General features: G+C 38.0%; 1 protein-coding gene across 5 annotated transcripts in view; it reads left to right on the forward strand.

Moving 5' to 3' along the window:
- Positions 1-15,567, forward strand: part of LOC116545891 (clathrin heavy chain linker domain-containing protein 1) — a 47,390-nt gene that overhangs the window by 23,882 nt on the left and 7,941 nt on the right. The window lies entirely within an intron of this gene.

Consider the following 15,567-nt stretch of genomic DNA (forward strand, 5'->3'; position numbering starts at 1 on the left):
GGTTGGAGTTCAGTGTACAGTCTTGGCTCACTGCAACCACAACCTCCACCTCCCGGGTTGAAGCAATTCTCCCCCAGCCCCGCCTCCCAAGTACCTGGGACTACAGGTGTGTACCACCATGCCCAGCTAATTTTTTTATATTTTTAGTAGAGATGGGGTTTCACCATGTTGGCCAGGCTGGTCTCAAACTCCTGACCTCGGGTAACCCTCCTGCTTTGGCTTCCCATAGCACCTGGCCCAATTTGGTAAGTTTTGACATATGTATACAACCATGAGATTATCACTCAAAAGTTCCCTCATGCCCCTCTGTATCCCTCTCTTCCCACTACTTCCTAGTTCTCTCACCCTTTCCTCTCCGACAGCCTCTCCTTCCCCCAGTCTACAGGCAAACACTAGTGTGCTTTTAGTCACAATAGATTAGTTTGCATTTTCTAGAGTTTTATGCAAATTGAATCATACAGTAAGTATTCTTTTTGACTGACTTCTTGTACTCAGCATAACTATTTTGAAATTTATGTTGTTGGATCTATCCAGTAGTTCATTTCTTTTTATTGATGAGTAGTATCCCATTGTATGAATAGGAGTCCTTTATCAGATATATGCCTCTGACTGGTCCAGTTGTTCCAGGACAATTCATTAAGATTTTTTTTGCTGAATTGCCTTTGTATCTTTGTTGAAAATCAGTTGTCCATATATGTGTGGGTTGTTTCTGTCTCATTGATCTACTCATTTGTCTGGATAGAAATACCACACTGTCTTAAATACACACAGTAGCTCGAATTTGTAATCCCAGCACTTTGGGAGGGATGTATGTGTGTGTGTGTGTGTATAAATATTAGCTTTATATGTCTTGAAATCAGATAGTGTGAATCTTCAAATGCTATTCTTTATCAAATTTGATTTGGCTATTCTAGAGCTTTTGTATTTCTGTACAGTTTTTTTTTTTTGAGACAGAATCTCATTCTGTCACCCAGGCACTATCCCAGCTTACTACAACCTCCACCTCCCGGGTTCAAACTATTCATCTGCCTCAGCCTCCCAAGTAGCTGGGATTACAAGTGCACGCCACCATGCCTAGCTAATTTTGTATTTTTAGTAGAGATGGGGTTTTACCATGTTAACCAGGCTGGTCTCGCAATCTCCGCCTACCTTGGCTTCCCAGAGTGCTGGAACTACAGGCGTGAGCCACCGCACCCAGCCATTTCTGTACACATTTTTATAGTCAGCCTTTCAATTTCTACAAAATAGCCTGCTAGAATTGGGATTGCATTGAATTTATAGATCAATCTGGAGAAAAAAGACACTGAATAGTATTGGATCTTCTGACCCAATCAACGCATGAAAATGATATATCTCTCCATTTATTTATGTCTTTTAAATTTTCTCTCAGAAATATTTTGTAGTCAGGTCTGCACATCTTTTGTAAGATTTATCCTTAAATGGTTCATATTTTCTTTTCTTTCTTTCTTTTTTTTTTTTTTTGAGATGGAGCCTCACTCTGTCACCCAGGCTGCAGTGCAGTGGTGCAATCCCAGATCACTGCAACCTCCACCTCCCAGGTTCATGTGATTCTCCTGCCTTAGCCTCCCCAGCAGCTGGGATTACAGGTGCACACCACCATGCCCAGCTAAATTTGTATTTTTAGGTGGGACGAGGTTTCACCATGTTAACCAGGCTGGTCTCGAACTCCTGACTTCAGGTGATCCGCCCACCTCGGCCTCCCAAAGTTCTGAGATTACAGGTGTGAGCTACTGCGCCTGGCCTTTTTTTTTTTTTTTTTTTTTTTTTCTTGAGATGGAGTCTTGTTCTGTCACCCAGGCTGGAGTGCAGTGGTGTAATCTTGGCTCATTGCAACCTTCTGCCTACTGGATTCAAGTGATTCTCCTGCCTTAGCCTCCCAAGTTGGTTACCAGAGGCTGTGAAGGGTAGTAGGAGACTTGGGTAGGGGGAAATGGGGCTGTTTAATGGGTTAAAAAAATAGTTAAATTGTTATGGCTGTACTTCCCAAAGCAGGGAAAGTATGGGACTGCAGGCATGTGCCACCACACCTGGCTAATTTTACTTAGGATAATGGCTTTCAGTTCTGTTTTATGGCTGAGTAGTATTCTGTGGAGTGAAAGAGAAAGAGAGAGAGAGTGTGCGTGTGTGTGTGTGTGTGTGTGTGTGTGTGTATTTTCTTTATCCAGTCATCCCTTGATGGACACAGGTTGATTGACTTTGCTGTTGTGAATAGTGCTGTGGTAAACATAATGAGTGCAGGTGTCTTTTTCATACAATGGTTTCTTTTCCTTTGGGTAGATACCCAACAGTGGGATTGCTGGATTGAATGGTAGTTCTATTTTTAGGTCGTTGAGAAATTTCCATACTGTATTCCATAAAGATTGTACTAATTTACATTCCCACCAAAAATGTATAAGCATTCCCTTTTCTCCACATCCTTTCTAACATCTGTTGCTTTTTGACTTTTTATTAGTAGCCATTCTGATTGGTGTAAGATGGTATCTCGTTGCGGCTTTGTAGTTCCCTGCTTTGTAGATTTCCCTGATTTGCGAAGTATGGCCATAACAATTTAAATATTTTTTTAACCCATTAAACAGCCCCATTTCCCCCCACCCAAGTCTCCTACTACCCTTCACAGCCTCTGGTAACCAACCTTCTGCTATGTTCATGAGTTCATTTGTTTTTATTTTTAACTCCACAAATAAGTGAGAACATGTGAAGTTTGTCTTTCAGTGCCTGGCTTATTTCACTTAACATCATGACCTCCATTTCCATCCATGTTGCTGCAAATGATAGGATCTCATTCTTTTTTATGACTGAATAGTACTCCATTGCCTATAAGCACCACATTTTCTTTATCCATTTGTCTGTTGATAGACACTTAGGTTGCTTCCAAATCTTGGCTATTGTGAATAGCACTTCATTAATTATAGGACTGTTGATCATATGGTATGATCATAGGATTGCTGGATCATATAGTAGCCCAATTTTTAGTTTTGTGAGGAACCTTCAAATTGTTTTCCATAGTGATTGTACTAATTTACATTCCCACTGACTCTTGTACACTTACAAGGGCTCCCTTTTCTCCACATCCTTGCCAGCATTTCTTATTGCCTGACTCTTGGATAAAAGCTGTTTTAACTGGGCTGACATGATATTTCGTTGTAGTTTTGATTTGCATGTCTCTAATGATCAGTTATGTTGAGTACCTTTTCATATGCCTATTTGCCATTTGTATGTCTTCTTTTGAGAAATGTCTATTCAAATCTTTTGCCCATTTTTAATCAGATTATTAGCTTTTTTTTCCTGTGGAGTTGTTTGAGCTCCTTATGTATTCTGGTTATTAATTCCTTGTTAGATGGGTAATTTGCAAATATCTTCTCCCATTCTGTGAGTTTTCTCTTTGCTTTGTGATTTATCCTTTCTGTGCAGAAGATTTTTACCTTGATGTGATCCCATTTGTCTATTTTTTTCTTCAATTGTCTTGCTTGTGGGGATATTATGCAAGAAATTTTTGCCCAGACCGATGTCTTGGAGAATTTCCCCAGTGTTTTCTTGCAGTTGTTTCACAGTTTGAGATATTAGATTTAAATATTTAATCCATTTTGATTTGATTTTTATATGACAAGAGATAGGGGTCTAGTTTCATTCTTCTGCATATGGATATCCAGTTTTCCCCACACCGTTTACTGAAGAGACTGTCTTTTCCCCAGTGTATGTTCTTGGCACCTTTGTCAAAAGTGATTTCACTATAGGTGCGTGGATTGTTTCTGGGTTCTTTATTCTGTTCCATTGGTCTATGTCTCTGTTTTTAGTCCATTACCATGCTGTTTTGATTACTATAGCTCTAGAGTATAATTTGAAGTTAGATAATGTGATTTCTCCAGTTTTGTTCCTTTTGCTTTGGATGGTTTTGGCTATTCTGGGTCTTTTGTGTTTGCAGCCAGACTGGGCAACATGGTGAAACCCTGCCTCTACTAATAATACAAAAAAATTGTATTTTGCGTTTTTTTTTTTTTTTCTATTTTTGTGAAGAATTTCATGGTATTTTGGTAAGGATTGCATTAAATCTGTAGATTGCTTTGGGTGGTATAGACATTTTAGCAGTATTGATCTTCCAATCCATGAACATGGAATATCTTTCCATTTTTTGTGTGTCCTCTTCAGTTTCTTTCATCAGTGTTTTCTAGTTTTAATTATAGATATTATTCAATGCTTCAGTTAAGTTAATTCTAGGTATTTAATTTGTGGCTTTTACAGCACAATTCCTTTTTTAAGTTTCTTTTTCAGATTGTTGTTGGCATATAGAAGTGCCCTAATTTTTATATGTTGATTTTGTATCTTTCAAGTTTACTGAGCTTATCAGTTCTAAAAGTTTTTGTTTTTGTTTTTGTTTTGAGAAAGAATCCCACTCTAGGCTGGAGTGCAGTGATGCAATCTCAGCTCACTATAACCTTCACCTCCTGGGTTCAAGTGATTCTCCTGCCTCAGCCTCCTGAGTAGCTGGGACTACGGGCACACACCACCATGCCCAGCTAATTTTTTTTTTTTTATTATTAGTAGAGACATGGTTTCGCCATGTTGGCCTTGACCTCCCAACGTGCTGGGATCCCCAGATATTTTTATGGTTTTTATCATGACGGATGTTGAATTTTATTAAATGCTTTTTTCAGCATCAGTTGAAATGATCGTATAGTTTTTGTCCTTTATTCTGTTGATACATGATATATGACATTGATTCATTTGTGTATGTAGAACCATCCTTGCATCCCCAGGATAAATCCCACTTGGTCGTGATGTTCTTTTTAATGTGTTACTGGATTTAGTTTGCTAGTATTTTGTTGATTATTTTTGCATCAATGTTTATCAGAATTATTGATATTTAGTTTTCTTTTTTTGATATGTCTTTGTCTGGTTTTGGTATCAAGGCAATACTGACCTTGTAGGATGAATTTAGAAGTATTCCCTCTGCCTCTATTTTTTGGAATAGCTTGAGTAGGATTGGTATTAGTTCTTCTTTAAATGTTTGGTAGTCAGCAGCAAAGCCATTAGGTCCTGGGCTTTTCTTTTCTAGGAGACTTTATATTATGGCTTCAGTCTCATTACTTATTATTGGTCTGTCCAGGTTTTGGATTTCTTCATGGTTTAATATTGTTAGGTTTTATGTGTCTAAGAATTTATTCATTTCTTCTAGGTTTTCCAATTTATTGGCATATAGTTGCTTATAGTAATTTATGAATTTCTGTGGTATCAGTTGTAATGTCTCCTTTTCATCTTTGATTTTATTTATTTGGTCTTCTCTCTTTTTTTTCTTACTTAGTGTGGCTAAGGATTTGTCAATTTTATTTTACTTTTTAAACTTTATTGATTTTTAAAATTATTTTCTTCATTTCAATTTCATTTATTTGTGCTCTGATCTTTATTGTTTCTTTTCTTCTAGTAATTTTGGGTTTGGTTTGCTCTTGCTTTTCTAGTTGTTTAAGATGCATCATTAGGGTGCTCATTTGAAGTTTTTCTTTTTTTTTTTTTTTTGATGTAAGCATTTATAGCTATAAACTTTTTTTTTTAGTATTGCTTTTATTGTTATTCCATAGGTTTTGGTATGTTGTATTTCCATTATTGTTTGTTTCAAGAAATCTAAATTTCCTTCTTAATCTCTTCATTGAGCCACTGATTATTCAGGAGCATGTTGTTTAATTTCCATATTCATATAGTTCCCAATATTTCTCTTATTGATTTCTAGTTTTATTTCATTGTGATCAGAAAATATGCTTGATATTATTTCAGCTTTTTGATGTTTGAATACTTGCTTTGTGGCCTAACATATGGTCTTTCCTTGAGAATGATCCATGTGCTGAGAAGAATGTGTATTCTGCAACTGTTGGGTGAAATGTTCTGTAAATATGTGTTAGGTACATTTTGTCTGTAGTGCACATTAAGTCTGATTATTCTATGTTGATTTCCTGTCTGGGTGATCTGTCCAATGCTGAAAGTGAGGGTGTTGAAGTCTCCAACTATTATTGTATGGGGTCTATTTCCCTCTTTAGTTCTAATATTCGCTTTATGTAGCTGGTTGCTTCAGTGTTAGTGGCATATATATCTACAATTGTTATATCCTCTTGTTGAATTGAACCCTTTATCATTATATAATGACTTTCTCATTTTTTTCTTTTTTTTTTTTTTTGTTCTCTCTTTTTTTTTTTTAGTTAATGGCAGGACAATATATCATTATATAATGTTTTCTTTGTCTCTTTTTATAGTTTTTGCCTTGAAATCTGTTTTGTCTACTCCTGTTTTTTTTTGGTTTCCATTTGCATGGAATATCTTTTAATATCCCTTTATTTTCCAACTATATGCGTCTTTAAAGATGAAATGTTTCTAGTAGGCAACAGATCATTGAGCCTTATTTTTTAATCCATTCAGCCACTCTTTAAAAAAAAAAAAAAAAAAAAGGAGACAATCTTTTTCTGTCACCCAGGCTTTAGTGCAGTGGTATGAGCACAGTGCACTGCAGTCTTAACCCTTGGGCTCAAGTGATCCTACCATCTCACCCTCTCAAGTGGCTGGGACCACAGGCATGCACCACCACGCTTGGCTAATTTTTATATTTTTTGTGGAGACAGTCTCACCATGTTGCCTGGGCTGGTCTTGAACTCTTGGGTTCAGGTGATCTTCCTGCCTTGGCCTCCCAAGTGCTGACATTACAGTTGTGAGCCACTGTGCCTGGCCCACTCTATGTCTTTTGATTAGAAAGTTTAGTCTGTTAACATTCAGTGATATTCTTAAGTAAGGACTCACTCCTGCCATTTTGTTATTTTGTGGTTGTTTTGTGGTCTTCTCTTCCTTCTTTCCTTCCTTCCTGTCTTTCTTTTAGTAAAGATGATTTTCTCTGGTGGTATGTTTGAATTTCTTGCTTTTTATTTTTTGTGTGTCCATTGTATGTTTTTTGATTTGAGGTTATCATGAGACCTGCAAATGAAACCTTATAACCCATTATTTTCAACTGATGACAACTTAACACTGATTGCATAAACAAACAAAAACCTAACAAAGAAGCAAAGAGAAACCTAATAAAAACTTTACACCTTAACTTTGTCCTCTCGCTTAATTTTTTGTTGTTTCTGTTTATATCTTGTGCTGTAAATGTCTTGAGAAGTTTTTGTAGTAATTCTTTTTGATCAGTTCATCCTTTAGCCTTTCTTCTTAAGGTATGAATATTTACACACCACAATTGCAGTGTTACAATACTGTCTTTTTTGTGTGACCTTACTATTACCAGTGAATTTTGTATATTTAGTACTTTCTTATTGCTCATTGATATCCTTTTCTTTCTGATTGAAGTACTCCCCTCAGCATTTCTTAAGGGAGAAGTATGATGTTGATGAAATCCCTCAGCTTGTTTGTCTGTGAGGGTCTTTATTTCTCTTTCACGTTTGAAAGATATTTTTGCCAGTCATATTATTCTAGGATAAACTTTTTTTTCTTCAACGCATTAAACATGTCCTGCCACTCTCTCCTGGCCTGTGAGGTTTCCACTAAAATATCTGCTGCCAGACATATTGGAACTCCATTGTATGTCATTTGTTTTCTCTTGGTGCTTTTAGAATCTTTTCTTTATCCTTGACCTTTGGGAGTTTGATTATTAAATGCCTTGAGGTACTCTTCTTTGGGCTAAATCTGCTTGGTGTTCTATAACCTTCTTGTACTTGAATATTGATAACTTTCTCTAGGTTTGGAAAGTTCTCTGGCATTATCTCTTGTTTGTTTTGGGTTTTTTGAGACTGAGTTACTCTCTGTCACCCAGGCCTGAGTGCAGTGGTGTGATCTTGGCTCACTGCAACCTCCACTTCCTGGGTTCAAACGATTCTCCTGCCTCAGCCTGTAGAATAGCTGAAACTACAGGTGCACCACCACGCCCAACTAATTTTTCAGTAGAGACATGGTTTTGCCATGTTGGCCAGGCTGGTCTCAAACTCCTGACCTCAGGTGATCTGCCCTCCTTGGCCTTCCAAAGTGCTGGGATTACAGGTGTGAGCCACCACACCCAGCCAGCTATTATCCCTTTGAACAAACTTTCTACCCCATCTCTCTCTTTCTACCTCCTCTTTAAGACCAGTAACTCTTTGATTTGCACTTTTGAGGTTATTTTCTAGATCTTAAAGGTGTGCTTTATTATTTTTTATTCTTTTTTTCTTTTGTCTCCTCTCACTGTGTTATTTTCAGATAGTCTGGCGTCAAAATCACTAATCTTCTGCTTGATTAATTCTGCTGCTAAGAGACTTTGATATATTCTTCAGCATGTCAGTTGCATTTTACAACTCCAGAATTTGTGCTTGACTCTTTTTAATTATTTCAGTCTCTTTGTTAAATTTCTCGGATAGGATTCTGGATTCCTTCTCTGTGTTATCTGAAATTTTGTTGAGTTTCTTCAAAACAGCTATTTTGAATTCTCTGCCTGAAAGGTCACATATCTTTGTCTTTCTGGGATTGGTCCCTGGTACCTTATTTAGTTTGTTTGGTGAGGTCATGTTTTCCTGGATGGTCTTGATGCTTGTGGATGTTTATCTGTGTCTAGGCATTGAAGAGTTGGATATTTATTATAGTCTTCACAGTCTGGGCTTGTTTGTAACTGTCCTTTTTGGGAAGGCTTTGCAGATATTAAGGGAGATTTGGGTGTTGTGATCTAAGTTTTTTGTTACTGCAACCATATCTGCATTAGGGGGCACCCCAAACCCACTAATGTTGTGTTTTTTGCAGACTTATAGAGGTACCACCTTTGTGGTTTTAGATGAGATCCAGAAGCATTCTCTGGATTGCCAGGTAGAGACTCTTGTTCTCTTCCATTACGTTCTCCCCCAACATGGAGTCTCTCCAAGTTGCAGTCTTTGTGAGTTAGACTGCTTCAGATCTGTGCTGAGCTGCCTGAAGCTGGAGAAGGGGTAGAACACAAGCACCACTGTGGTCACCAGCTCTGGGAGTATACTAGGGTCTTGTCCAAGGCCCACTGTAACCACTACCTGGCTACCTCGTACATTTGCTGAAGGCCCTAAGGCTCTACAGTCAGCAGCTGGTGAAGCCATCCAGGCTTGGTTTTTTTCCCTTCATGGTAGTGAGTTCCCTGGGCCTGGGTGGCTTCAGAGATACCATCAGAAGCCAGGGCCTGGAGTTGGAAACATTAGGAATCTACCTGGTGCTGTATTCTATTGTGGCTAAGCTTGTACCCAGACCATAAGACAAAGTCCTTCCCATTTTTTCCTCTCCTTCCCATAGGCAGAGGAGTCTCTCCCTATGGATACCACTACCTAGGGCCATAGGAAGTACTAACACGCTACCACCAATGTTCACTCAAGGCCCAGAGGCTCCTCAGTCAGCTTGTGGTGAATGCTACCAGGCCTGGAACTCACCTCTTAGGGCAGTGGACTCCCTTCTGTTTCAGGGTAGGTCTATAAATACCATCCAAGAGCCAAGTGCTGGAATTGGGGACCCCAAGAGCCTGCTTGTGCTCTACCTCACTATGGCCAAGCTGGTACCTAAGCTGCAAGACAAAGTCTTTTTTACTCTTCTCCTTTTCTCAAGAAGAAGGAGTCTCTCCTCATAGCCATCACAGCTGGGAATGTGCTGGGTCACACCTGAAGCCAGCCTTACCCAAGGCCCACAGCATGTACTACTACTGCTGATTATTTGGGACCCAAGGGCTGTTTAGTCAGCAGGTGATGAATCCTGCCAGGATTGGGCCCTTCCTTTCAAGACAGTGGCTTCCCTTCTGACCAGTGTGTGTCTAGAAATGTTGTCCAGGAGCCTGGGCCTGGAACAGGCGTCTCGTGACTCTGCCTGGTTCCCTGTCCTATTGTGGCTGAGCTGGTATCCAAATTGCAAGACAAAGTCCTCTTTACTCTTTCATATCCTCTTCTCAAGTGGAAAGAAGGACTCTCTTTCAGAGCTGTGAGCTGCACTCCCTGGGTTGGGAGAGCGGTGGCACAAACTCCCTTGGCCACATCGTCTGATTTATTACTAGGTAATATGCCCTCCATGTCCACTGGCTGTGCATCCAGCACAGCACTAGTACTTGCCTAGGAGTTGTAGTCCTAGTGGTATAGACTGCCTTTCAAGTTTATTTAGGACCCCAAAGCACTTGAGCCTGTGGCGATGAGGCTTGCCAGAACTCAAATTCCAGCCTGCTGGGATAGATGATTCTCTTCTGGCTAGGGCTGGTCTAACTGCTTCCTGCATGAGAATTTGTTGAGTTCTGCCTGATGTTGCTTTCCACTGTGGAAGGGCAGCACTGAGCTCCAATGCAAAGTCTAACAATCACTGCACTCTCCCTCCCCGAAATACACGTTCTCCATGGCACATGGCCACTGTCAAAGGATGGGGGAGTGGTGAGTTGGCAATTCAAGACTCTTTCCTACCCTCTTCAGTGCCTCTCTCAGTGATATGAAGCTAAAATCACATGCTGTGATTACACAACTGACCTTTTGTTCTTATGAAGGTGCTTTTTTGTGTAGATAGTTTTTTTGGTTTTGTTTTTTGTTTGTTTGTTTTTGAGACAGAGTCTCACTCTGTCACCAAGGCTGGAGTGCAGTTGTGTGATCTGTTCACTGCAACCTCTGCCTCCCAGGTTCAAGTGATTCTCCTGCCTCAGCCTCCCCAATATCTGGGATTACAGGTGCCCACCACCATGCCTGGCTAATTTTTGGATTTTTAGTAGAGATGGAGTTTCACCATGTTGGCCAGGCTGGTCTCAAACGCCTGACCTCAAGTGATCTGCCTGCCTACACCTCTCAAAGCACTGGAATTACAGGCATGAGCCGCCATGCTAGGCCATGTAGATAGTGAAATTTGTTGTTCCTGTGGGAAGGAAAATCAGTGGAGGCTTCTATTCAGCCATCATGCTCTGCCTTCCTGGATATTTTAACAATATTTATTCTTCCAGTTCATAGCATGGCATATCTCTCCATTTATTTGCATCTTCTTTAATTTCTTTCATCAGATACAACAACATAGATGAACCTGGAGCATATTATACTAAACGAAATAAGCCAGGCACAGAAACACAAATAGTACATTATTTCATTTATATGTGGAATCCAAAAAAGTTGAATTCATAGAAGCAGAGAATGGAATGGTGGTTACTAAGGACAGGGTAGGTGGGGGAAATAGGGAAATTGTGGTCAGAGGATACAAAGTTTGAGTTATGTAGGATAAATGTACAGCATATTGACTACAGTTAATACTATATTGCATAATCAAAATTGCATAGCTGGGCATGGTGGCACATAACTGTAGTACCAGCTTAGTTGAGAGGCTGAGGCAGGAGAATTGCTTGAGCCCAGGAGTTTGAGTCTGCAATGAGGTATGATCACACCACTGTACTCCAGACTGGTGACAGAACAATACCCCATCTCAAAAAATAAAGTTGCTAAGAGAGTGGAGTGTAAGTGTTCTCAACACACATGCACGTGCGCACACCCACCCACCCACACACACACACACACACACACACACACGTACACACACAGAGGTAATGAATATGTTAATTAGCTTGACATAGTAATAATTTCTCTATGTACATCAAACATCATCTTGTAAACTTTAAATATATACAGATATATAGTTTTTATTTTTTTAAAAAGCAATTTAAAAACATTTGACTTTTGTATATTGGTCTTGTATCCTGTGACTTGGCTAAATCTTTGTTAGTTCTAGTATTTTTGTGGCTTTCTTAGAATGTTCTGTATAAGTGAACATGGCATCAGCTAATAAAGACAGTTTTACTTCTTTTCTAATCTGAATGACATTTTTCTCTTGCTTTATCACACTGGCTATTTCCTCCAATATAGTTTGAGTAGAAGTGATGAAAGTGGATATTCCTGCCTTGTTCCTGATCTTAGGGATAAAGAACTTAGTTTTTCATTGTGAATCATTAGCTGTAGGTTTTTCATAGATGCCCTTTATGAGGTTGAAGAAATTCCCTGTACTCATGGTTGATGAGAATTTTGATCAGGAATGGATATTAGATTGGTCAAATACTTTTTTACATTTATTGAGATGATTATGTTAGTTTTGTTCTTTTCTATTAGTGTAATGAATATGTTGCCTTTGTGGGAAAATCTCCACAAAATTCAATGATTTTACTGTAATACAGAGTTGAGAAACAATCACCATAACCTAATTTTAGAACATTTTCATCATTCCAAAAACAAACTTTGTACCCTCTAACTCCTCATTCTGTGCTCTCTTCCTCCTCTCCAAACTGTAAGCAACTACTCTTCTACTTGCTGTCAGTATAGATTTACCTGTTTTGGTCCTTTTGTGTAAATAGGATCATATACTATGTGGTCTTTTTGTTACAGGCTTCTTTCACTTAGCATAATGTTTTTGAGGTTTGCTCTTGCTGTAGCATGTATCATGTCTTTATGTGGCCAAATAGTACTCCATTGTATGAATGTACTGCATTTTGTCTGTACATTCATCAGTTGATGGTCATTAGGCTTTTCCCACTTTTTGGCTATTATGAATAATGCTGCTATGAATATTTGTATACAAATTTTTATGTGGTTATATGTTTTTATTTCTCTTGGGTAGAGACTTAGGAGTGAAATTGTGGAGCTAAATTATATGGTAACTCTGTATTACCACTTTGAAGAATTGCTAATCTGTTTGGTTGCACTATTTTTCATTCCTGCTAGCAATGTATAAGGGTTCCTTATGAACAGGATGTGTTTTTATCTATCTTTTGATTATAGACTTTCTAATAAGTGTGAAGTTGTATCTCATTTTTATTTACATGTCCATAATAACCAATAATGTTGGGCATCTTTTCACTTGTCTCTTGGCCATTTGGATATCTTCTTTGGAGAAATGTCTATTCTTTGCTCATTTGTAAATTGTGTTTTTATTATTAAGTTTTAAGGCTTCTTTATCTATTCTGAATTAAAACCCTGTTTGATATTTGATTTACAATTTTTTTCCCCACCTGTAGGTTGCCTTTTTACTGTTTTTGATTTTAAAAAAGTATTTCACTGGTTTATTTTGAAATTAAAAGTTTTTAATTTTGATAAGTTCCACTTAGGAATTTTCTCTTTTATGGCTTTGCCTTTTAGGTTGTAGCTATGAAATCTTTGCCTAACTTAGGATCACAGAGATCTACTCCTGTTTTCTTATAAGAGTTTTACACATTCAGATATATGATCTCCTTTTGGTTAATGTTTGTGTATGGTGTGAGGTGGGTGTCCAGTTTCATTCTTTTGCTTATGGATAATCTGGTTTTCCAGCACCATGTTGGAAAAATACTTTGTATCCACTGAATTTTGGCCTCTTTGTCAAAAATCATTGACTATAAATATTCAAAGTTTATTTCCTGACTTTTAATTTTATCCCATTGCTTTAGATGTCCACCCCATGCCAGTAGTATACTGTCTTGTTTACTGTAGTTTAGTAGTAAGTTTTGAAATGAGAAGAGTGATTCTTTCTTTCTTTAGTTAGTATTAGCATGGTATATCTTTTTCAGTCCTCTAACTTTTAATCTATGAGTGTCTTTGTATATCAGTTTCTTCTAAGCAAGATATACTTGGATCCTACTTTTTAAAAATATAATTTGAGGCTGGACACGGTGGCTCACGCCTATAATCCCAGCACATTGGGAGTCTGAGGTGGGCAGATCGCTTGAGGTCAGGAATTCAAGACCAGCCTAACCAACATGGTAAAACCTTGTCTCTACTAAAAATACAAAAATTAGCTGGCCATGGTGGCATGTGCTTGTAATCCCAGTTATTCGTGAGGCTGAGACAGGAGAATTGCCTGAACCAGGGAGGCAGAGGTTGCAGTGAGCCAAGATCACACTACTGCACCCCAGCCTGGGTGACAGAGTGAGCCTCCATCTCAAAAACAACAACAATTTGACGGTCTTTGCCTTTTAGTTGGAGTGCTTAGGTTATTTACATTTAATGTTGTTGTTGACATGGTTATGTTTTGTTTTTATTTATTTATTTTTAGAGTCAGGATCTTACTATGTTGCCAAAGCTGGAGTGCATTGGCCATTCACAGGCACAATCATAGTGCATTACAATCCAAACTTCTGTACTCAAGGGATCTTCCTGCCTTAGCCTCTAGAGTAACTGGAAGTGCAGGTGTGCACCACCGTACCACCACACCTTACTGGTGTGTTTTATGTTGTTTCCATTTTTCTTATCTCTTCTTTTTTTTTTTTAACGTTTTTCTGCTTTTTCTGGCTTCTTTTGGATTAATTGAATATTTTTTATGATTCAGTGTTTCTCTTTTGTTTACTTAGGAGCTATATAATTCATTATTGGCTTATTTTGGTTGTGCTGTAGGTTTTATAAATTATATCTTTAACTTATCCCATTCTATCCTCAAGTGATATTATACCACTTGATGTATAGTATGAAAACACTACACATCTAAATACTTATATTCATAGTATATACCATTTCTGGTCTTCATTTCTTTGTATAAATCTATTTTTCCAGCTAGGGATGGTGGCTCATGTCTGTAATCCCAGCACTTTGAGAGGCCGAGGTGGGTGGATTACAAGGTCAGGAGCTTGAGACCAGCTTGGCCAGCATGGTGAAACCCCGTCTCTACCCAAAATACAAAAATTAGCTGTGTGTAGTGGCACACACCTGTAATCCCAGCTACTTGAGAAACTGAGGCAGGAGAATCACTGGAATCCAGGAGGTGGAGGTGCAGTGAGCCAAGATCGTGCTTCTGCCCTCCAACCTGACAGAGCAAGACTCCATCTCAAAGAAAAAAATAATATTTTTCCATCTGGTATCATTTTACTTCTGTTTGAAAAACTGTTAATCTTTTAGCACAGATCTGCTGGTGACAAATTCATTCAGCTTTTAAATTCTTCATTTTACCTGTCTTTTGAAAGGTATTTTTACTGAGTATAGAATTCTAGATAGAATTTATTTATTTATTTTTCCTTTCTGCACATAAAGGATTTTGTTTCACTGTCTTCTGGTTTGCATTATTTCTGCTGAGAAATATTCTGTCATCTTTATCTTTATATTTGTATCTTTTCTCTATAACTACTTTAAAGATTTTCTCATTATTACTTTTTTTTGGAAATTTGATTATGAGCATTAGTATACTTTTGTTTTCATGCTTCTTATGCTTGGAGTCCATTGAGATTCTTGGATCTGTGGGTTTTGGTTTTCCTCAAATACAAAAATATATAGCCATTATTTTTCAAATATGTTTCTGCCCCAGCCTCCCTTCTCCCCACTCACCATTCAGGGACATCAATTATATGCTTGAAGTTGTCCTACAACTCATTTATTCTTTGTCCAAGTTTTAGTCTTTTACTGTTTTATTTTGGATATTTTCTATTGCTGTCTTTAAATTACTAATCTTCAGTATCTAATTAGCAGTAATCCCATCCAGTGTATTTTTCATTTCAGAAATTGTAGTTTTCATCTCTATAACTTTGATTTGAGTTTTTCATATATAGCTCATGTTTCTACTTAACATATTTCATCTTTCCTCTCCCTTGTAAATATGAAATAATATAGTTCTAATAACTTTTAATACCCTTTTCCATAA

The sequence above is a fragment of the Sapajus apella genome, unplaced genomic scaffold, assembly GCF_009761245.1.
Source record: "Sapajus apella isolate SASKATOON/1434 unplaced genomic scaffold, GSC_monkey_1.0 scaffold424, whole genome shotgun sequence".
Taxonomy (NCBI): Eukaryota; Metazoa; Chordata; class Mammalia; order Primates; family Cebidae; genus Sapajus; species Sapajus apella.